Genomic DNA, 23,983 nt, shown 5'->3' on the forward strand with positions numbered 1-23,983 from the left:
GCTGGTGACCTGGTACCTGCAACTGCTCGCCTACACCTCTTCGATTTTGCAACTGTTCTAGGCACAGTAACTACTGAGGTCTGCTGCATACTTCCTACATTTACAGCTACTAGAGATTCGTCTCCACTAGACTCTGACAGTTGGTCATATCTATTGTAAACACCAATAGTAAAGCTATCTGCAAATCTTCTTCTCCTAGCAGATCTCTTGCCAACAGCCAGCTCCCATTCCCCAACCCCCTTCTCCCTCCTCATCCTATCTAGCTCCTCCTGTGAGTTTTTCAGCTGCACCTGAAGGGCACAGATCTTATGCTCCGGCTCCTCTATCAACTTACTCTTGCTACATAACCTGCAGTTCCAGGAGAGGATCTCACTAGAATGCCCACTGGCTTCCCCACTGCATTCCCCCCCCCCAGTGAAAATACTTCGAACAAGTCTCACACCGCAATCCACTACTCACGAACCTACGGCAAAGCCCACACTTCTCACTCATGGTAAAATTTTACTTTTTCTAAGTTCCGCTACTACAACAAGAAGATGTTAAAAACCTGACTACAATAATCACAAACTTACTCTACAAGGGAAGTAACTACTATTATTAACAGTATTAATAAACAACAAATGTGAATATAACAAAAGACTAATACAGAAAGAGAATCAAACATCTAATGACACAGTAACGAAGCTGAAAACAGTTCCCAAAAGGTTTTTCTGGAATTATTTCACCAGAAAACGCCAAGAACACCGGTTGAAGACTACTAAAGTTCCTAAATAAACCACTATACACAAACAATTAATTAGTAATTAGCTTTCGATGCGCCGCTACAGCTGCAACTGGTCAGCGCGGAATGTAAACACAGGCAAGAGGTTAAGTTGCTCGATATGAAACACTCACAAATATCAGGTCACAACACAAGAAAGGCAGAGGTGAATGAAGAAACCACTAATACGTCACTTATATAGTAAATATTATCACAAAAACCGTTAAAATATGTATCTGAAACCTAAAAATATATGAAAACTAAGAGAGCGATCTCACACGCAGTCACTCGCTTATGACGTCACACCAAAGATCCAAAAGATCTACAAAACATTTATGCCACTCACAAACTGTATGCCTACTAGGAGGATCTTTAGCATGCCTGGTAAGGAAATTATGCTGAACTGTTGTCAATGATGTCGACTCTACAAACCAAAACACATGCTCGGGTCCAGTAAAGGCAGCCATCTTTAACGTAACTGCCGCTAGCGCCCCTTACAGTAGAATTTGGCACTAGCAAACTTGATGTATTTTGCTACAAATTGACAGTACAATCAACTCGGTAGGTGCCGTGAATTAATTTGTATGAATTTTCAAAGTTGTAAATCCTTTTTGGAACACCCTGTATATGTGGTGATTAAGTAAAATATAAGTGAACTGCAATATTATGTGAAATACTGCATAGTATATTTAATTTAGAAGTAACCAATGTAATGATATTGCAAAAAGGAACAGCAGGATTAAACAAAGTTAAAATACATATTCGAAGATTACAGTAAAGCTTGATGTATGCCTAATGTGCATTCATACGAGGGTGGTTAGAAAAGTTCTTGGAACAGAATAGAAACAAAAGTACTTACATCACTGAATTTTTTTTTTCACTTTTCAGTGTAGTCTCCTTGTAGATTAATGCACTTGGTCCACCGATGTTCCAGTGCCTTGATCCCATTATGAAAATGAGTTTCCTCCAGGCCTGCAAATTAGTTGTCAACTCCGGCTATGAATTCTTCATTTGAAGCGAATCTTTGTCCACCAAGAAATATTTTCAGTTTTGGGAAGAGACGGAAGTCTGACGGAGCCATATCAGGTGAATAAGGCAGGTGTGGCAACTATTCATACCTTAGTTAATGTAATTTTGCTATGGTGACAGCACGTGTGTGTGGGCGCGCTTCAAGAGTCATGGCACCCGTCTTGCAGATACTTTTTTCGTTTCTAATTCTTCAATTAAAATGTGATATACCCTTTCAGAGGTCATCTGGCAAGTGTGAGGAATTTCACGCACTTTCAATTGGCAATCCTCCATAACCATTTTGTGCATTTTTTCAATGATTTCTGGAGTAGTAACACTTGTTGGCTGACCACTGCATGGATAATCATCTAAGCACTCCTGACTAAATTTAAATTTTTTTGTCCACTTGGTAACAGTTGAATATGAAGGAGCAGAGTCCCCCAGTGTATTCTGGAAATCGACATTAATGTCCTTTTCTTTCATACCTTTCTTTACTAAGTATTTAATCACTGCTCGAATCTCAATTTTTTTCCATCTCCACAAATCACTATGCAGAAACAACAGAGCTATGTCACCACCACAGCTCTCTTCCAAGAGCACTGATGCGGCGCGTGTTTACAGGTAACAGTCCAATGAATATCACGTGAACAACTTGTTGCGCTAGCGCTGACCTCTCGTGGTGATTCCGAGAACTTTTCAAGCCACCCTCGTATTACTGTATGTTTCCAAATATGAAAGTCTGAACTGTAGTGAAAATTTATATGTTTCATTTACTGTAAAATGGTACATACTTTACCGATTATTTGCTGCTGTCATCTGGTTCACAGTAGCCAAAGAGGCTTCCCACACCACCAGGAGTAACATCAGTGTGCCTCTCAAAAACATTGAAAGAACGGTACGTCACCCAGGCCACCAGCATGGTTGTCTGGGGTAATGTAGAATAAAATGTGACACCATTCATCAGTGGACCATGCTTCCCAGTCTCAGCATCATACAGACAAAGGAGTAAACACGGTACACAATGTGATTCCATTGGTCGGCAGATAAAGCTTCCTACTATCAGCATTTTTCAAACGCACACTATCAGCATTTTTCAGACGCAGTGGTTAATGGCAGAACACAATATAATGCCACTCATCAGCAGATCATGCTTCCCAGTATCAGCATCACTCCAGACACAGTCGTTTTTATTGTGGTGCAATTGGTAACTTAATCAAGGGACAGTAATTCCCTAGTCCAGCTACTGCTAGATTCAACTGCTGTTGTGGAATGACACAGAATGTTGCAGGGAGGTGATACTTGTTCTTGAATGGCAGGTGCAAATGTGAAGGCGTACGGTGTCCTCCTTCTTGGCAGTCAGACATGGTCGACCAGAACCTTGACAAAAAGTATGCCTGCCTTCTTGTTCCCATGTAGTCCCAACAATGGGCCACTGTCACATCCGAAAGCCACACAAATCTGAATATTCCATGATTTGACCAACAGGTCAAATGGAGACCCACAGCGAGTGCCCTTTCAAACCCTGCCATGTGCTGAAATTAACTGGCTCACATGCATATGCGTCATCTCCATGTCCTTAACTGTAATCATGCAACATTTGACACTGTCGACACCCTTTATTTACCCTACCAAGTCTGCCAACTACAGTAATGTATTTCAGTGCCCGTTCTACTTGTCGCAGAGAATTGCAACTCTTAATCATTTACACATCCACCAATGGTGCATGTATGTATGAATTTACATTGACTTCTGATCAAGTTTTCTGAGTTCTTGACTCTTTTTGTCAGGCAGTATACATTTGAAATTTATATACACGTCAAATGGCTCAAATGGCTCTGACCACTATGGGACTTAACTTCTGAGGTCATCAGTCCCCTAGAACTTAAGAACTACTTAAACCTAACTAACCTAAGGACATCACACACTCTGTGCCCAAGGCAGGATTCGAACCTGCGACTGTAGTGGTCGTGTGGTTCCAGACTGTAGCACCTAGAACGGCTTGGCCACTCCGGCCGGCTGTATGTACGTCAGTTTGCTGTAGCTAGCATCAAAGCATACAACAAGTGGTGTGGTTTATGCTTAAAGAAAAATTTCATTTATCGTCAGCAACTATATTTTTAATGCCAAACATTAAGTAACTAGTGCTTCAATAAAGCTTTATGTAGTAATAACTAAAATATTGCCTCGGTAACTATAAAGTGTATTGAAACAGAATATATATACCCTCTTAAAGAAGATTTTGGTTTCTCAAAAGGTGGGATTGGAACCCTGATTTATTTTAAAGTAATTTTAGGCGGTATACATACGACTTAAGTTGACATATTTGTTTGACATAATGTCTTTCACCGATTTTGATGGAATGTTTCCCTTTGGTTTCAGATCTTTGTGAAGCAAATGTGGTAAGAGCTATTGACAATGTTTTATATGCCCAAGAGTTACGCAAAAATGTACTTTCTGTATTCGTTGAGTCAAGAAAATTGGCCTTTGCTAATTTATCCGATGAGCAACGCAACGAGTCAACATCCCAGAAACCAACTGAAATCCCATTGATTCCTAGCACATCTTCTGGAGAACACATTATGACACAAAATGAGTCTTTACAACAGCAAGAATGTCAGTCTGAATCACAAGCTTCCCAATTCATCGAAGATGTTTCCATCAATGAGGAACTGATGAATGCTGTGCACTACATTACTGAACATGTAGAATCTTCACCAAATGATCCAAGTAGCACCTCACAGCAATTGCAAAATGAAATAATTAATTGTGAACTCTTTTACGAGGGCAACACCACTCCAAGTGTTGCTCAAGAAAATAAAGAGCGTATGAAGTGTGAAGTATATTCAGACTACACACATGCTCATTCGATTACAGAACAACAGTCACAACAGACTATTGTTCAGAGTCAGAAGGTGAACCAACGAGCAGGAAAAGTTAAGATTGGTCAGACAACCTACGTGGTGAAAAAGCTTCCTAAAGATGTGCCATTGCCAGCCTTACCTTCCATCGCCAAGAATCGAGAAATACTTGAGAAACTAGTAAATCAGCCCATGCAAAAATTCAAACAATTAGAGTGAAGTTTTGTGGTTTATGCCAGATTTCTTACAGCAAGAACAGATCATCCTCATATATTTTGTGTGACACTACTTTAAAGATTTGTTCTTACTCATTTGATAAAGTTTCTTCTTTGTACAGGTACATTTACCTGTTATTGAGATGAAAATGTGGAATTGTAGCAAAATATAATTATGTAAGCAATTCGCTCTTTGAATAATTGTTCTCCTGTTTTCCTATAGAGATTTATTACAGTATGTGAACCGTTTTCTTTTTAGTGTAGATCTCTTACAACATCCCCTTCAAAAAAGCATGCTGATCCGATTGGGTAATGCAATAAAATGTTCTGGAATTACACTTTTTTCTTTTTAATTAGATATTTGATAACATAGAAATAATTGCTTACTCAGGCCCCACTTACTTTTGGTGTCACTCATATTGTTGCAGTACTCCTAATTTAAATAATTTATTGGCATCTATAAGAACCATAGTACTGACAACACTGCACTCACAACAGGGCAGTTATACCAGTGATGCACTCAGTAACAATTACAGTCAGTCATCGATAATTTGGAAATCAAGGACTCAGGAAAAATGTCAGATTATAAAGCATCGAAAATAATAAGAGTTCAAATAACAGAGAGGAATGGAGTAAAAAACATCAGTAAATGCCATTCACCTCCATTTTAACAATGTGCAAAATAATACATAAATAGATGTGTATTGTACATAAGTACAGTGTATGAAAAACATGCAAGTAACAGTTACACATCATTGTCAAAAATAGTCAGTTATTTTCCTTTGAGAGAGGGCCTTTCGTCTAACATTGTGCAACAAATTTTTGGTGACGATGAGAGTTGAGAAGAAATCATCTCTTGTTTCCGTTCCAAGTGCATAGGGTAGGGACATATGACTTTGTGACTATGTGATTGGAGTTAGCAGTTGTTCTTCATTTTCTTTCTCATCCTCATCCTGACAGGCCAATAATTCAGCAGGTAGAACACCATGGGCACCAATGTCATCACTAACATGAACAAATTCCTCAAAGGTCCACTCACCACACCTCTGTAGAAGTTCTCAACCTTAGTGTGGTGGGATTGAATTCATTAATTCTCATGACTCTGAGGGACAATCTGTATTTTCTCTTAGTATTACAAACCCACACTTTCTGAACCAATTCTAAAGAGTAGTAGGGCTGACATTTTCCCTGGCATTATCAGTCATGATTATAATAGTCCAAACCAGTATGTTTCCCTTCTCACCTTTTTCAGTGATATCCAGCACAAGCAAAACAATTTCTCCGTGGTAGAGTGTTTCCAAATTTTGTATAATGGTCGAGTCCAGTGGTTGCAATCTTGATGTGGTGGGTTGTTATGTACAGTGCTGTTTTCCAAAAACAGTAGAATTTTGTGTTTCTCCTCTTTCGTATCATTATTAACAGAGATCAGCTATTCATTAAATAATTCTATCATTAGCCATGATTTTTTAATTATGACTGATAAATTGTGGAAAGCATTTGTATTCCCTCCAAACAGTGTGGTTTCTCAGATTTCACTCATGTGGCTTCAACTTTTGAGATCCATCCCTGTTACTGGCTATAAGGACTGTTATTCTGTACATGCTCAGTTTTCCTCCATGACAGTTCTTATCGTTGAATGCTGTGGTGTGATCAGGGGGATGTTCGTCGGTCCATTCAATACACTGGCACTCTCTCAACAGATATTTTTTTAACATGTCATTTGTTGTTGTTTTTTTTTTTTTTTTTTTTTTGAGTGCCACCTCTCACATATGCAACATTTTCAGTCCCTAGAGACTGAGCAAAAGACTTGGCTTTTTCCTTTATCTTGAAACTGCCCATGGGAATGTTTTGTCCTCCATACTGATTTAGCCTCTTAGGCAAGCATCTCTAACAAGATGGGAAAATTCTCCTTGACACTCTTGAGATATTTCCAAGACATGATCGTCATTTCTTGGAAACATTGACACTGTAGATGGGAAATTTCCTACTCTCCACAGCTTCAGTAACAAACTTTTTTTTGTTAATTGAAAGACTCTTGTTCCTTCTATCATTAGTGGCTTTTTACAGTTTCAAGAAACACAGGTTGGTTAGAGTCCAGTATGAAAACAGACTGCAGAGTGATAACATCCCATCAAGGCCTGCTTGCTGAAGGAGAAACCCCACTCCTCCTGGTTGCCTAAAAACAAAATAAGAACTAATATGAACATCCCAACAGGAAAAGCAATGAATGTCAATTTGTGTGCAAAAACTCGCCTGGATCACCTTGACTGATGGTTACGGTAAGCGATAGCTTTACAGCAGGGTGTGGCAGGTCACGTTTATGACTTACCAGCACATTAGCAGCATTGTCAGACTCTGCACTTTCTCGTCCTATAACCTATCTGATTTTACCTGCAGTGCAGCCATTCGTGTGTTGTTTACTATCCTGTAAATTCAGTACCTCTACAAGGTTAATATGGTGAAATGAAGGTTTGCTACTATTAAAGAAAGTAACAAAACTCTGTTAAAAATTAGCTATATTCTTTATGGATGTTGACCTGTGTAATACCTTTGTAGTGACCTATTTCTGACAAGCGATCCCTACAAGTGTACAGTGCTTCATAAACGTTCCGTGAAGTGTTAATTTATATGCAGTGATATAGTTATTCTTTGACTTAGCTTTTGTTAGTTATTGGACTATCGAGACGGGCACCGCGTTTCACGCAATAAAAAAAGCTATAGCAGCGGTCGCACAATTAGCACATCCGGTCGCACATGCTCCACTCGCTCTCATGGTTGATTCTTCATCCACTGCCATTGGTGCTGTACTTCAGCAACAAATTGATCAGTTATGGCACCCCATTGCATTCTATAGTCATAAGTTGTCACCATCTCAGCAACGTTGGGCAACATATGACCGTGAGCTGTACGCCGCTTATGCGGCAGTAAAGAAATTCGTACACACATTAGAAGGGCGACAGTTCACGATTTACACCGATCATAAACCGCTTACCTATGCCTTTAAGGTAAAGCCAGAGAAAGCATCGCCCAGGCAGCTGCGACACTTAGATTATATCAGCCAGTTCATGACCAGCATTGTGTATGTGGAAGGGAAGCTAAATGTTCCAGCTGATGCACTTTCTCGCATAGAAGCAGTGTCCACAGTAGCAGATGACATCGCACAGGTGGAAGCAGTGGCAAAGGCCATTGATTACGACGCCCTCGCGCATACGCAACAATGTGATAGTGAGTTGCGTGATCTATTGCAACAAGAGAAAGGATTGAAGCTACAGCTTGTGACATTTCCTGAAGCAAGCATTGAGTTGTACTGTGACGTAGCAAGAGGAAAGATACGTCCATTTGTGCCACAGCAATCCAGAACACAGGCAATTGCATCAATGCACAATCTGTCACACCCAGGAGTAAGAGCCACACTCAGATTGGTCAAACAAAAATTTGTATGGCCATGTATGCACACAGACTGTAAAACATTTGTGAAGCAATGCTTGGCGTGCCAGAGGAATAAAATCACACAGCACGTCAGGGCACCATAAGGCACATTTCTTCCACCAAATCAGCGTTTTCACCGTGTGCATGTTGACATCATCGGCCCACTCCGGCCGGCATCGGAAGGCTACAGTTATTGCCTCACAGTGATTGACAGATTTACTAGGTGGCCTGAGGCATTTCCAATGAAGGACATCACTGCAGAAGCTATAGCTCAAACATTTTTTCATGGTTGGATTGCCCGGTTTGGAGTTGCACTGAGAATTACAACTGATCAAAGACAACAATTTGAAGCCTACGTTTTCAAAGCATTGGCTACATTACTAGGTACGAAACGCATACGCACCACGGCATACCACCCCGCATCAAATGGCATGGTTGAGCGTCTTCATCAACAGTTGAAGGCAGCACTGAGATGTCACGCAACACCGAATTGGACAGAGACACTACCTATCGTACTTTTGGGTCTACGAACGTCATTCAAAAGTGATCTGAAAGCAACAGTAGCAGAACTGGTGTATGGACAAACGTTATGCCTACTTGGAGAATTTCGGCACAGCATGGCAGATGATACAATCACAACCTCAGAATTCACCACAAGATTAAGAGAGCATATACGCCAATTGAGACCAACGATGCATAGAAACCAGCTTGGAAGACACTCGTTTGTTTTTGCGAAGCTAGACAAGTGCAAGCATGTATTCTTACACAATGATACTGTGCGTAAACCACTGCAGCCACCATATGACGGACCATATCTGGTAGTCAGTAGGGATACCAATATTTTCCGCATAATGATTAATGGTACACCCACCACAGTTGCAGTGGACCATATCAAGCCAGCATTTCTGGACATAACAGACTCCACAGCTACCATTGAACACAGACCAGAGAAGACAGGAGAAGCTACAAGATGTGTTCCTGTACCCCATGAACACCATGACGCTCAGCGAACACCAGTCACTGCAACACCAACACCAAGACCGACGTCGAGGACTACTACACCACTCCCTGACACACCCACTGACACATGTGACGCACCGCCTGGTTTCAAGAAAGTAGTAGTTACAAGAGCTGGACGGCGTGTGAAATTTAATCTGTGGCACCGTTAGCATTAAACGGGGGAGTCATGTAGTGACCTATTTCTGACAATTGATCCCGACAAGTGTACAGTGCTTCATAAACATTCCGTGAAGTGTTAATTTACGTGCAATGATATAGTTATTCTCTGACTTAACTTTTGTTAGTTATTCCATGCTGTTCATGTCTACACAGTTCATTCATGTGTGTAATGTCAAGTTATTGCTAAATATATGTGGGAATAAAGGAATTGTTTTCTCCAACACCCACACCTTCTTACAAACTTTTATAAACAACAGCACCTCCATACTGTGCAACTCACTATCCAGTATGGTAGTGGCTGTGCGGTATGCCACTTGTGTAGTGTTTATGCCACTGGTGTAACCTTCATCCGGCTCAAAGTTGTGGTAAATGTTGTCACAATAAGGCTAATCCCAATTGTGTTCACATGAGTATAAGACTCATTTTGCCATGTGGGTCTTCACATTGCCAGATCTTTTCCAAAGGAACTGTATGGAACTACACCATTCTGCCCCACTAAAGTTCCACAATTCAAATTGGTAATGAACATAACCAACATGTTATCATCAGTTGTTGGTTGACCACAAAAGAGAAGTGTAGCAACAAGCACAGCAGCTGACATACCATGTCTGGCGGCACCATGTTGCGCAGAACAAGATTGGCTAAGTCAACCACGTTCCTCTATACATCTGCCATCGTCATAGTCCAAACCAAACTTTAATTCACTGTTATAAAATTGCACGACCTATATACAAGTGACTGCTCATATTCTGGCTGTTTGAGCAAAATGCAAAACTTCAGTACAAGATTCGGGCTAGCAATGCTGTCACCATTCCGTCCCGTTCGCTGTCAGAACTCCAAGTACTAACAATTGCGTTTCTGCCCTTTTCCCCTCCTCTGCACCACCGTGGCATCAGGCACCATATTTTTCGTAAAATTGAATATGCTTAAGTTTAACTCGCCCTTATAGACACTCTAGTACTCAAATTAAAGAATTATACTTTCAATTAATTTTTGCCACTCCTGACTATTTTACCTTAATTGTTTAGTGACAACTATTTTCTCTTTGCTGGAGAGTACTGGTAGGACCAGTCCGCCTTTCCCAGTGCGGAAGGATTCCCACCAATAGATGCTGCATTTTACTTTTTGTTCACTTCTACCATGGCTTGTTCTTCCACCTTCTTGCTTGTGCAAGTCACTGTGACCCCGTGCCAACATACAACTCACCTCACTCTGGAAGTCTTCTGCTGTGCAACCACACAATTTATACCGGCTTGTGTTGTGCCCTGTATCAAACTGATTTGCCCTTTTTAATTAAACTTGCTATGACTTCTGTTTCATAGCTCATACAGCAACGCAACCGCATTTGCTTCTGCAATAATTGATTAATCTAATTTACAGACATTTCAGATTAAAAATAGTACTAAATCAGAGTGTGGACATTTGTGCCTATTATGATGCCACACTTCACTCTCACTTCCATTTAAAAAAATAATTAAAAAAATTCTTTTTACTAAACAGTACCAGTATAACCCCTTCGTATCACTTCAATAGCACTGTTGCAAGGCATACTCTCCTCCAGCTGCCTGTCCTATCTATCCCCCTGTTGGCACATCTTAACTTCCTGTGACAATTGAGCTTCTTATTACTGTTAAAATTATTTTTGCAAGATCACACATTTTCCTCAGACTAATTTCCCTGTGACAATTGAGCTTCTTATTACTGTTTAAATTATTTTTGCAAGATCACACATTTTCCTCAGACTAATTTCTCATCTTAACACTATCTTTCTCTTTGTTCTTAATTTACTGGGCACATATGAAGGGCTTATTTCAATAGTGGTACAAGTCAATTACCTCCACTTTTCTGTCTATAATGCTTCTGAAATTACTGAGCCAAAAAACAGAAAGAAAGGCTCATCTCTAGCAAGAAGCCATATGCTTGAATATTTCTGTTATATCAGCTGCAGATTTTTTTAGCACTCATTTAACTTTAGGACTCTGTATCTCAATATGAACAAAAGTGGACTTGTACCACTATTGAAATAAGCCCTTCATATAATGTTGATATTACATGTTTTACACACAGTGTCCTCCCATTGCAATTTCTACCTTTTTGTTCCCACTGTTTTCTTGTAAATAAACTGTGAGCTAAAATGCTTAGTTATTTAGGTTCTGGCTGTCATTTACACCTTACTCTGCTCTTGCTGTTTCTTTATCCTCTCACTCATATTATATGGTACACCCTCATGTTGGTATGCTTTGTTCTTACCTATTTCTTTTGTCCGCTTTTCACTCATTTACTCCATTCTGGTCTTCTGTTTTTCTTAATCCTAATCAGGTCAATTTTGCTTACTATATTTATACAACTATTTTAATGTATTACCTTCACTTGTGGCTCACTCCATGACACACCTTCCATATTACCCAAACGCTTTGCATTTTCTACTCTCGAGCTTCAGCTCAGCACTTCTGCCTTATAAACTAATACAGAAATTTAACCTTAAAATTACTTCATTTACTATGTGTTTACTTTTATTCAATATCACAATCCTATATCTTATTATTGGTCTCTGCTTCCATTTTGTGTCACAGTTGAGCGGCACTTTACATGTGTTATCTGACCTTGGCCTTGCTTATCTGAAAGACCAGTCATTTTAATATTTGATTCCTCCATTTACAACTATTTCATTCTTTTACCTTCCCTCTGAATAATTAATGCTCTCCTGTCTGACGCTTGCAATGCCTCCCTGAACTTGTTCTTGATCACCTGTCTCTCTACATTTCGTATCGTGACCTTCTCACTAGCCTCTGGAAGAACTTCCAGTAGACCAAAGTACCTGGAAGAGACTGAAGCAGAGAAAGAAAGAACTGCTTCAGATTGGTGAGGTAAATACACATGGTTTTCACTCTCTCCATGCATGCACCTGTTCAATCTTGTTCATTCCTTAGTCCAGGTTCTCTCTTTGAGCTGACATAGATGACTTGATGGCACTGATATTTGGAGAACTCTGCCAGAAACAGGCCATTGTACACTAACAAAAAATTCTTAATTTCTTTAGTTACTTTCTTTGATCTATCTTTTGTTTTCACTAATATCAAATCCTCTGGTTTAAACCCTTGTTTGGCTCTTGTATCATTTCTTTTCTTATTTTCAGCTGCCCGTCACAACATCCTCTCTGGCCAGCCTGTCTGTTTCATCCTTTGTGAGAACTCTGCTCCCGGGAAGACAACTTTTCCCCCAGTGACATATGTTGGTTTATACTTATATGGATATGGTGTCTATTCTTTTGGACATGTCCGAAAGAACGGATGTTATTGATGACCTACAGCTGTCTAGAACAAAATTAGAATTATATTAATACAAACAAAATTAGAATTATATTTATACCTTCAGCTGCTGACAGGTATTGATATATATCAACGGGGAGAGGTAAAAATGTGTGCCCCGACCAGGACTCGAACCCGGGATCTCCTGCTTACATGGCAGACGCTCTATCCATCTGAGCCACCGAGGGCACAGAGGATAGTGCGACTGCAGGGACTATCTCACGCACAACTCCCGCAAGACCCGTATTCTCACTTTGTATGTCCACACACTACATTCACACCCCAACACAGACCTGGAGACACTAGAACATTTCAGATTGATTGTATAATGGTAAGACAGAGATTTCAGAACCAGATTTTAAATTTTAAATTTTTTTCAGGGACAGATGAGAACTATGAGCACAATTTGTTGGTTATGAACTAGCAGATTAAAACTTATGAAAATGTAAAACGGTTGGAAATTAAGGAGATGGGACCTGGATAAGTTGAAAGAACAAGAGGTTTTTAAGAGTTTCAGAAGGAGCATTAGACAACGATTGACTAAGTTGGGGGAAAGGGATATAGTAGAAAATGAGTGGATAGCTTTAAGAGATGAAATAGCGAAGACAGCATAGGTTCAAATAGGTAAAATTACAAGGCCAACTAGAAATCCTTGGATAATGTAGCAGATACTGAATTTAACTGATGAAAGGAGAAAATATAAAACTGCAGCAAATGAAACAGTTGAAAGGGAATACAAACATCTAAAAAATAAGATGGACAGGAAATGCAAGAGGAAAAATGTAAGGATTTAGAAGCAGATTTCGTTAGGGGAACGGTAGATACTGCCTGCAGGAAACTTAAAGAGGCTTTTAGAGGAAAGAGAGGCAGGTATATGAATATCATGAGGTCAGATGGAAAAGCAGCCCTAAGCTAACTAGGGAAAGCTGAAAGGTGGAAGGAGTATATAGAGGGTCTGTACAAGAGAGATGAGCTTCAAAGCAATATTATAGAAATGGAAGAGGACTTCAAGGAGATGGGAGATGTGATAATGCAGGAAGAATGTGACAGAGCTGTGGAGGACCTAAGTCGAAACAAGGCCCTGAGAGTAGACAACATTCCATCAGAATTCCTGATAGCCTTAAGAACCAGTGATGACAATCCTCTTCGTTTGGTGTGCTAGATGTCTGAGAAAGGAAAAGCCCTCAGACTTCAAGAAGAATGTAATAATCTCAATTACAAAAGAAGCTGATAGGTGTGGAAATTCCTGAACTAATAAATCATGGTTGCAAAATACTAACACTATTTCTGTAGAGGAGAATGGAGAAATTGGTAGAACCCGACCTTGGGGAACATAAGTTTGGATTCCAGATAAATGTAGGAACTAGCCTATGATTTAGCTTAGAAGATAGGTTAAGGAAAGGCAAACCTCCATTAATTGCGTTTCTAGACCTAGAGAACGCTTTTGACAATTTTGACTGGAATGCTGTGTGAAATTCTCAAGGCAGCAGGGGTGAAATACAGAGAGCAAAAGGCTGTTTACAACTTGTAAAGAAACCAGACAGTACTTACGAGCCGAGGGGGCATGAAATGGAAGCAGTGGTTGAGTAGGGAGAGAGATAGGTTTGCAGCCTGTCACCATTGTTCAATCCGTACAGTGAGCAAGCAGTAAAGGAGACAAAAGAAAAATTTGGAGTAGGAAGTAAAGTTCAGAGAGAAGGAATACAACCTTTTGAGGTTTGTTGATGACATTGTAATTCTATCAGAGACTGCAAAGACTTTAAAGAGCAGTTCATGGAACTGAATGGACAGCATCTTGAAAGGAGGATAACAGATGAACATCAACAAACAGAAAACAAGGATAATGGAATGTGGTTGAATTAAATCAGGTGATGCTGAGGGAATAAGATTTGGAAATGAGATACTTAAAATAATATGTGAGTTTTGTTATCTGAGCAGCAAATACCTTATGATGGCCGAAGGGTATAAAGTATAATACTGGCAATGGCAAGAAAAATGTACCTGATGAACAGAAATTTGTTAACATCAGATATGGATTTATGTGTTACGAAATATTTTCTGAAAGTATTTCTATGGAGTGAAGCCATGCACGGAACTGAAACAGGGACAGTAAACAGTTAAGACACGAAGACTATAGAAGCTTTTGATATGTGGTGCTACAGAAGAATGCTGAAGATGGGTAGATCACATAACTAATGAGGAATTGCTGAATAAAACTGGGGGGGGGGGGGGGGGATTTGAAACTTGTGGCACAGCCTGACCAGAAGAAGGAATAAGGTGATAGGACACATTCTGAGACATCAAGGGATCACCTGTTTAATATTGGTGTGAAGAGTGTGGGATAAAAATTTTAGAGGTAGACCAAGAGATGAATACAGATTCAGGAGAATGTAAGCTGCAGTACTTATTCGGAGATGAAGAGGCTTGCACAGGATAGAGCAGTATGGAGAGGTGCATCAAACCAGTCTTTAAACTGAAGGCCACAACAAGAAAATGGCACGTGCTTTCTGGTCTGTGACACAGTAGTTCTTTTTGCCTGCAGTAAGTGTTCTACTAGTGGATGCTACGGTTTGGTGCCAGGGTTCGTCCTCCTTTTTACTCTCCTGAAATATATATATCCCGATTCTGTAGCTACAGGCAACCAATGACATGTAAAATGACCTACTGAAGTCCAGATGGCATAGAATTTTGTTGCCCAAATGTCGTGCTTTCAGTTTCTGGAAAGCCACCCTGCATTTGCCCAAGTGCTTTCAGAACACATTCTTATTTGATAACTGATTCAGAGCTGGATTATTGAAGGGTTGTGACAACACAAACATGCTGTAGAACCCAAATATTCCAAACACAGCTGTCCTCAATGTCCCTAAGCTTCCCAACTTGTGGTTGAATACCCTCGCTATCCATCATGTGACCCAAAAATTTAATCCTTTCATTAACCCAATCTATCTTACTAAATTTAAGTTTCATATCCCTTTCTGCACCAATTCCAACTGTCACTTTCTCCAACAATTCATAATGTTCTGCCTGTGTGTCTATAGCTATTAACACATCATCTACACACACTGTTAGTTGGTTGATCAGCTCAGGCCCTAACACCCTGCACATTGCTCTTACAAATGCACACACAGGAATGTTAAGACCAAATAGGAAAACACAAAATTGGCAATGGAGCCCATTATGTGGGAAAACCTTGTATTTCCTTGAGGGGTGTGCTAACCAAATATTCCATTATCAACAAGTCACGTCCATGGATGATAGCAATTTTGTTTCATGAAACTTCTGCAGTAGCTTGTCTATTGACAGGGACCTGTCGGTCTCTCTTGTTTCATGATCTCAGTCTATTTCCTTACGTCCAAGACAGGTCTTACACTACCACACTTCTTTGGGACCACAAACAAAGGACTGCTTCTTCCTCACAGTGCATTCCATTCCTACCACTATTACCTGCTTTCTCCGCATTGCTCCCAGTCCTTACGAGTCTCACCGTCCTTGTTTCATCCCTCCTTTGCGGTCCCTACATCTGATTACTGTCATGCATATGCAAGCTCACAATTCTCTCCAAAAAACTGACATGCTATTTGTAGTTGTCCCACAGCTCTACGACCAATTCCTTTGTAATATGAAATAGTCCACTAATAGTTCCTGCTGAATCTCTTAAAGACCAGTATTCCTCTAAAAACCTTCTCTTAAAATCTGCTAAATATTTGTCAATTAGTTGACACCTTGTTAGCCTACCTAAAAACGTCTCTCTTTAAGTGCACTATTAGGTAGGAGACCTGTTCTTGTTCTGTCCAATTCACTGCCTGGCTGCCCTTCTGACTAGTTGTGCATCCACCTGCTAATTATAGGTCTCTTGCTCTTTCTCAGATGTGTCACACTTTGCTCTACTAACAGCCAACACCTAAGTCATCTCACTCACATGCAACTTATTATTTTCATCTCAAAGTTTCCCTGTTTCACCTCCACCTCCGTAGTAAAGTCATGATAAACAGTAGCATGGACTTCCAGTTCCATAGTGAGCTGACCTAATGCCCCTTTATGCCCTGCAGCACACGCCTTACTCACTTTATCCAGATCTGTATCCAATTTATCTTACTTGTGTTTTGGTATCTACTCACTGTTCCAATTGCAACTTACACTTACACTTAACAAACTCCTACATGATATCTCACTTTACTCCCTTGCGCAAAAGTGCCACTTTCAGTTTAACATGGGTGCTGAGTTGATCATTACTTTGTTTAATATCCTAACTGATTTCCTCCCAAAATTCCGTTATGTTGCAATCAGTACAACAAGAAAACGTTTTTCTCTGCTCCTGGCATTGTGGCAATCATACAATTCACCACAGACTCTGATTTACTGTGAGTAAAGCTCAAGCTCTCGCAACCCAAGGTTGCTTCATCAGGGAAGATTCCTTGAAATTTGTGTGTGTGTTTGCAATGCATGCTTTGTGTTGCACGTTGCTCATTTTCTTCTTGTATTTTGGAATGAGTGATGATACTATTCCTGATCCATCAGGAATTTGTGTGTGTGTTTTTTATTGTCTCCTATCAACATACCAACGCTTTCGTTTGGTAAGTTACAACATCTTTGTTTTTAGATATATTTTTTCCAATGCAAATTTTTCAGGTCCTTAGTTATCACACATTAATTTTCAGGTTCATCATGCACTACCTTCTGTAGGTATAAAAATCTGAACTTCACATTTTTTTCAAGTATCTTTCTTTGGGTCCGTTTTACACTCCTGGAAATTGAAATAAGAACACCATGAATTCATTGTCCCAGGAAGGGGAAACTTTATTGACACATTCCTGGGGTCAGATACATCACATGATCACACTGACAGAACCACAGGCACATAGACACAGGCAACAGAGCATGCACAATGTCGGCACTAGTACAGTGTATATCCACCTTTCGCAGCAATGCAGGCTGCTATTCTCCCACGGAGACGATCGTAGAGATGCTGGATGTAGTCCTGTCGAACGGCTTGCCATGCCATTTCCACCTGGCGCCTCAGTTGGACCAGCGTTCGTGCTGGACGTGCAGACCGCGTGAGACAACGCTTCATCCAGTCCCAAACATGCTCAATGGGGGACAGATCCGGAGATCTTGCTGGCCAGGGTAGTTGACTTACACCTTCTAGAGCACGTTGGGTGGCACGGGATACATGCGGACGCGCATTTTCCTGTTGGAACAGCAAGTTCCCTTGCCGGTCTAGGAATGGTAGAACGATAGGTTCGATGACAGTTTGGATGTACCGTGCACTGTTCAGTGTCCCCTCGACGATCACCAGTGGTGTATGGCCAGTGTAGGAGATCGCTCCCCACACCATGATGCCTGGTGTTGGCCCTGTGTGCCTCGGTCGTATGCAGTCCTGATTGTGGCGCTCACCTGCACGGCGCCAAACACGCATACGACCATCATTGGCACCAAGGCAGAAGCGACTCTCATCGCTGAAGACGACACGTCTCCATTCGTCCCTCCATTCACCCCTGTCGCGACACCACTGGAGGCGGGCTGCACGATGTTGGGGCGTGAGCGGAAGACGGCCTAACGGTGTGCGGGACCGTAGCCCAGCTTCATGGAGACGGTTGAGAATGGTCCTCGCCGATACCCCAGGAGCAACAGTGTCCCTAATTTGCTGGGAAGTGGCGGTGCGGTCCCCTACGGCACTGCGTAGGATCCTACGGTCTTGGCGTGCATCCGTGCGTCGCTGCGGTCCGGTCCCAGATCGTCGGGCACGTGCACCTTCCGCCGACCACTGGCGACAACATCGATGTACTGTGGAGGCCTCACGCCCCACGTGTTGAGCAATTCGGCGGTACGTCCACCCGGCCTCCCGCATGCCCACTATACGCCCTCGCTCAAAGTCCGTCAACTGCACATACGGTTCACGTCCACGCTGTCGCGGCATGCTACCAGTGTTAAAGACTGCGATGGAGCTCCGTATGCCACGGCAAACTGCCTGACACTGACGGCGGCGGCGCACAAATGCTGCGCAGCTAGCGCCATTCGACGGCCAACACCGCGGTTCCTGGTGTGTCCGCTGTGCCGTGCGTGTGATCATTGCTTGTACAGCCCTCTCGCAGTGTCCGGAGCAAGTATGGTGGGTCTGACACACCGGTGTCAATGTGTTCTTTTTTCCATTTCCAGGAGTGTATATATATAATAGAGGGAAACATTCCACGTGGGAAAAATATATCTAAAAACAAAGATGATGTGACTTACCAAATGAAAGCACTGGCAGGTCGATAGACACACAAACATACACACAAAATTCTAGCTTTCGGAACCAACGGCTGCTTCATCAGGAAAGAGGGAAGGAGAGAGAAAGACGAAAGGATGTGGGTTTTAAGGGAGAGGGTAAGGATTCATTCCAATCCCGGGAGCGGAAAGACTTACCTTAGGGGGAAAAAAGGACGGGTATACACTCGCGCACACACACACATATCCATCCACACATATACAGACACAAGCAGACATATTTAAAGAAAAGAGTTTGGGCAGAGACGTCAGTCGAGGCGGAAGTGAAGAGGCAAAGATGATGTTGAATGACAGGTGAGGTATGAGTGGCAGCAACTTGAAATTAGCGGAGATTGAGGCCTGGTGGGTAACAGGAAGAGAGGATATATTGAAGAGCAAGTTCCCATCTCCGGAGTTCGGGTAGGTTGGTGTTGGTGGGAAGTATCCAGATAACCCGGACGGTGTAACACTGTGCCAAGATGTGCTGGCCGTGCACCAAGGCATGTTTAGCCACAGGGTGATCCTCATTACCAACAAACACTGTCTGCCTGTGTCCATTCATGCGAATGGACAGTTTGTTGCTGGTCATTCCCACATAGAATGCATCACAGTGTAGGCAGGTCAGTTGGTAAATCACGTGGGTGCTTTCACATGTGGCTCTGCCTTTGATCGTGTACACCTTCCGGGTTACAGGACTGGAGTAGGTGTTGGTGGGAGGGTGCATGGGACAGGTTTTACACCGGGTGCGGTTACAAGGATAGGAGCCAGAGGGTAGGGAAGGTGGTTTGGGGATTTCATAGGGATGAACTAACAGGTTACGAAGGTTAGGTGGACGGCGGAAAGACACTCTTGGTGGAGTGGGGAGGATTTAATGAAGGATGGATCTCATTTCAGGGCAGGATTTGAGGAAGTCGTATCCCTGCTGGAGAGCCACATTCAGAGTCTGGTCCAGTCCCGGAAAGTATCCTGTCACAAGTGGGGCACTTTTGTGGTTCTTATGTGGGGGATTCTGGGTTCGAGGGGATGAGGAAGTGGCTCTGGTTATTTGCTTCTGTACCAGGTCGGGAGGGTAGTTGCGAGATGCGAAAGCTGTTGTCAGGTTGTTGGTGTAATGGTTCAGGGATTCCGGACTGGAGCAGATTCGTTTGCCACGAAGACCTAGGCTGTAGGGAAGGGACCGTTTGATGTGGAATGGGTGGCAGCTGTCATAATGGAGGTACTGTTGCTTGTTGGTGGGTTTGATGTGGACGGACGTGTGAAGCTGGCCATTGGACAGGTGGAGGTCCACGTCAAGGAAAGTGGCATGGGATTTGGAGTAGGACCAGGTGAATCTGATGGAACCAAAGGAGTTGAGGTTGGAGAGGAAATTCTGGAGTTCTTCTTCACTGTGAGTCCAGATCGTGAAGATGTCATCAATAAATCTGTACCAAACTTTGGGTTGGCAGGCCTGGGTAACCAAGAAGGCTTCCTCTAAGCGACCCATGAATAGGTTGGCGTACGAGGGGGCCATCCTGGTACCCATGGCTGTTCCCTTTAATTGTTGGTATGTCTGGCCTTCAAAAGTGAAGAAGTTGTGGGTCAGGATGAAGCTGGCTAAGGTGATGAGGAAAGAGGTTTTAGGTAGGGTAGCAGGTGATCGGCGTGAAAGGAAATGCTCCATCGCAGCGAGGCTCTGGACGTGCGGAATATTTGTGTATAAGGAAGTGGCATCAATGGTTACAAAGATGGTTTCCGGGGTTAACAGATTGGGTAAGGATTCCAGGCGTTCGAGAAAGTGGTTGGTGTCTTTGATGAAGGATGGGAGACTGCATGTAATGGGTTGAAGGTGTTGATCTACGTAGGCAGAGATACGTTCTGTGGGGGCTTGGTAACCAGCTACAATGGGGCGGCAGGGATGATTGGGTTTGTGGATTTTAGGAAGAAGGTAGAAGGTAGGGGTGCGGGTGTCGGTGGGGTCAGGAGGTTGATGGAGTCAGGTGAAAGGTTTTGCAGGGGTCCTAAGGTTCTGAGGATTCCTTGAAGCTCAGCCTGGACATCGGGATGGATATGTGTTTGTGTGCGAGTGTATACCCGTCCTTTTTTCCCCCTAAGGTAAGTCTTTCCGCTCCCGGGATTGGAATGACTCCTTACCCTCTCCCTTAAAACCCACATCCTTTCGTCTTTCCCTCTCCTTCCCTCTTTCCTGATGAGGCAACAGTTTGTTGTGTAAGGTTGAATTTTGTGTGTGTGCTTGTGTTCGTTTGTGTGTCTATCGACCTGCCAGCGCTTTCGTTCGGTATGTCACATCATCTTTGTTTTTAGATATATTTTTCCCATGTGGAATGTTTCCATCTATTATATTGATATCAGTAATTTGAACCCAACAATTGCATTTGTTATTGTTACTGTTGCATTTCGAAATCTTTTCTGTCGTCTTATTTACATTTTTATCCCGCCTATATATACTCAATAATACGTAACCCACTTCCAAACCATAACCAAAAAAATTTTTTTTGCCGCTTTCAACACTACCGCCGCTATAAAATCCACCATTTCTAGTTCACAAACAGTTCCTTTCACCTTTTAAACAACCATTTCGGCTAGTTCTAATAACTTTCGCTTTATTTCCATTTCCGTTTTTCCCACATCACTGATAATTTTTATCCGCTTCCCACAGGTTTTAACGTCATTATTTCTTCGTCAGACAATTGTTAGCCTCATTTTCATAATCTGCCACCTCAAAACCACTCCCTTTAATATATTACACGCAGTTTTTTCGATTTTTTCCCGAATTTCTCCGTCCTTTAACGTGTTTTGGGGGCAACACAACCACCTAACCTTTGTGCACATCATTGTCTACCAACCCAAGTCCAACATAGCCCAGCTGTAACCAACACCTTCTCGCCTTTTTTCACACCAGATCTCCAGTTACTTTCCAGTTCACCTTTATCTCTCCCCATATATTTTTATTTTCATTTTCATTTCAGCCTCATGTTACACTTTCCACCTTCTAATACCATGTCATCCTCACAACACACCCACAACGACCCCATTAAGTTTTATTTACATTCCCTCCGCAAACATGCCTTCGCCCTAACCAGATTACGCTCCCATGTTCTATTTTCCCAGGCTTGTCTGACATTTGGCATTACCCCCAAGGGCCTCACACTTAAAAGTTCCTATCTCTGGCTGCAACCCTTCTTTCCATCAGTCCCTATACCAGTTCCAAACTGAACAATCCATTGCCCTCACCCACCTAATCCTTCACATACACATCAACTCAGCCAATGAACACACCCGTCAACTCCTATCCTTAATAAAAGTCCTTAATCTTTCCTCTCCCACATCCACACCGGCTGTTCAGAGCATCCTCCTACAGCCCAACCGTAAATTAGAACAGCATGCCACCCTCCACCTCAAAAAACTATCCAATCTCCTGATTTCCCACCTCCAGAAAGGCAACTCACTCACCCTTCACAACCTTTCCAGCAAACCTCAACCTCCTCTCATTGCACACAAACCCAGTCTCTCCCATCTACTCAATCTCCCACTTCCAGCTCCACTCCCTCCAAAACCTCAAAATTCCAATCAACACAATATGGAACCACAACACCCTAATTCAGTAGTTAACCTTTCCTCCAAACCTCTCTCTCAATCCGAAACCTCTGTCCTATCCAAAGGCCTCACCTTCAGCCCCACTCCCAGATTCAACCAAACAGCCCTCGTCAAAGATTTACTGTCCTACACTCGTACTCTCTGCTGGAAATATCACTTTGCCACGAAGAAAAATGATCCTAATCCTACTCCTAATGATCCAACTCCCCAAGACACCATCCAAATTGAACCCTGCCTGGAACAGTTCCGTCCTCCGTCGCAGCGGGACCCACCTCCTCTTCCTCAAAATCACCCTCTCCAAACCTTCCAGGAATTTCTGACTTCCAGCCTTGCATCTCAATCCTTCTTAAAAAACCTAAATCCTACTCCCAACATCACCACTGCTGAAGCCCAGGCTATCCGTGATCTGAAGGCTGACCGATCCATTGTCATTCTTCCGGCGGACAAGGGTTCCACGACTGTGGTACTTGATCGTCAGGAGTATGTGGCTGAGGGACTGCATCAGCTTTCAGACAACACCACATACAAAGCTTGCCAAGGTAACCCCATTCCCGATGTCCAGGCGGAGCTTCAAGGAATCCTCAGAACCTTAGGCCCCCTGCAAAACCTTTCACCTGACTCCATCAACCTCCTGACCCCACCGACACCCCGCACCCCTACCTTCTACCTTCTTCCTAAAATCCACAAACTCAATCATCCCGGCCACCCCATTGTATCTTGTTACCAAGCCCCCACAGAACGTATCTCTGCCTACGTAGATCAACACCTTCAACCCATTACATGCAGTCTCCCATCCTTCATCAAAGACACCAACCACTTTCTCGAACGCCTGGAATCCTTACCCAATCTGTTAACCCCGGAAACCATCCTTGTAACCATTGATGCCACTTCCTTATACACAAATATTCCGCACGTCCAGAGCCTCGCTGCGATGGAGCATTTCCTTTCACGCCGATCACCTGCTACCCTACCTAAAACCTCATTCCTCATCACCTTAGCCAGCTTCATCCTGACCCACAACTTCTTCACTTTTGAAGGCCAGACATACCAACAATTAAAGGGAACAGCCATGGGTACCAGGATGGGCCCCTCGTACGCCAACCTATTCATGGGTCGCTTAGAGGAAGCCTTCTTGGTTACCCAGGCCTGCCAACCCAAAGTTTGGTACAGATTTATTGATGACATCTTCACGATCTGGACTCACAGTGAAGAAGAACTCCAGAATTTCCTCTCCAACCTCAACTCCTTTGGTTCCATCAGATTCACCTGGTCCTACTCCAAATCCCATGCCACTTTCCTTGACGTGGACCTCCACCTGTCCAATGGCCAGCTTCACACGTCCGTCCACATCAAACCCACCAACAAGCAACAGTACCTCCATTATGA

At 42.5% G+C, this 23,983-nt stretch overlaps 1 non-coding gene across 1 annotated transcript; it reads right to left on the bottom strand.

Annotated features, from left to right (window-relative positions):
• Positions 1 to 12,871: 12,871 nt before the first annotated feature.
• Positions 12,872 to 12,946, bottom strand: Trnat-ugu. Its single transcript has one exon. It is a non-coding gene; the product is annotated as a tRNA-Thr (tRNA).
• Positions 12,947 to 23,983: the final 11,037 nt, after the last annotated feature.

Source organism: Schistocerca americana, chromosome 1, assembly GCF_021461395.2.
Source record: "Schistocerca americana isolate TAMUIC-IGC-003095 chromosome 1, iqSchAmer2.1, whole genome shotgun sequence".
NCBI classification, from domain to species: domain Eukaryota; kingdom Metazoa; phylum Arthropoda; class Insecta; order Orthoptera; family Acrididae; genus Schistocerca; species Schistocerca americana.